This window comes from Hemiscyllium ocellatum, unplaced genomic scaffold (genome assembly GCF_020745735.1).
Source record: "Hemiscyllium ocellatum isolate sHemOce1 unplaced genomic scaffold, sHemOce1.pat.X.cur. scaffold_323_pat_ctg1, whole genome shotgun sequence".
In the NCBI taxonomy this organism is placed as follows: Eukaryota; Metazoa; Chordata; class Chondrichthyes; order Orectolobiformes; family Hemiscylliidae; genus Hemiscyllium; species Hemiscyllium ocellatum.
This window is the reverse complement of record NW_026868355.1, coordinates 12,263-13,273: the sequence shown is the minus strand read 5'-3', so window position 1 is coordinate 13,273 and position 1,011 is coordinate 12,263.

Below are 1,011 nucleotides of genomic sequence, written 5' to 3'. Positions count from 1 at the left end.
CTTTCCAATGGACGACCATTTCCTCCCGGCACCTTTCTCTGCCACCGCAGGAATGCAAAACCTGAGTCCACATCTTGCCCCTCACCTCTGTCCAAGGCTCCAATGGAGACTTCCACATCCATCAAAAGTTCACCTGTACTTCCACACATATCACTCGTTACACCTGCTGCTCCAGATGCGGTCTCCTCTAAATTGGGTAGAGCGATGTCTTCTAACAGAGCACTTCAGAGAACATCTGCAGAACACCTGCAAGAATCAATTCCACTGCCCCATGGTCAAACATTTCAACTCCCCCTCCCTCTCCCCTGAGGACTCGCAGATCCTGGACCACCTCCATCGCCATTCCCTCACCACCTGACACCTGGTGGAAGAACGCCTCATCTTCTTCCTCGGGATCCTTCAACCCCATGGCATCAATGTGGACTTCATCATTTTCCTCAATTCCTCTCACCCATCTTACCCCAGTTCTAAACTTCTAGCTCAGCACCGTCCTCCTGACCTGTCCCACCTGCGTATCTTCATTCTTACCTATCCATTCTACCCTCCTCTCTGACATATCACCTTCACCTACTCCTCTATCTACCTACTGCACTCTCAGCGACCTTCTCCCCAGACCTAGGCCCTCCCATTTATCTCTCCACCCCTAGGCTCACAGTCTTGTTCCTGATGAAGGGCATCTGCCTGAAACAGTGAATTTTCCTCAGATGCTGCTGGACCTGTTGGACATCTCCAGCACCACTTTCATCTTGAGGAGAATCAGTTGAATGAGATGTTTTTTGGATATTTTCGATGGTTGACCACAGGTTGAGGACGATAGTAGAATTTAGCACACACCAGTATAGCGAATAGCTGAAGGACTGAGCACAAGTCTGGTCACTGCATTAATCAACATTTATTAAATTTTAAGATAAAAGATGGAGGTCTGAAGTATGCAACTTTTCCCATCAAGACTGCTTTACTATTCAATGAGTTTATCACTGATTTCTATCCAAGTCAGGGTGCTATGGGCCT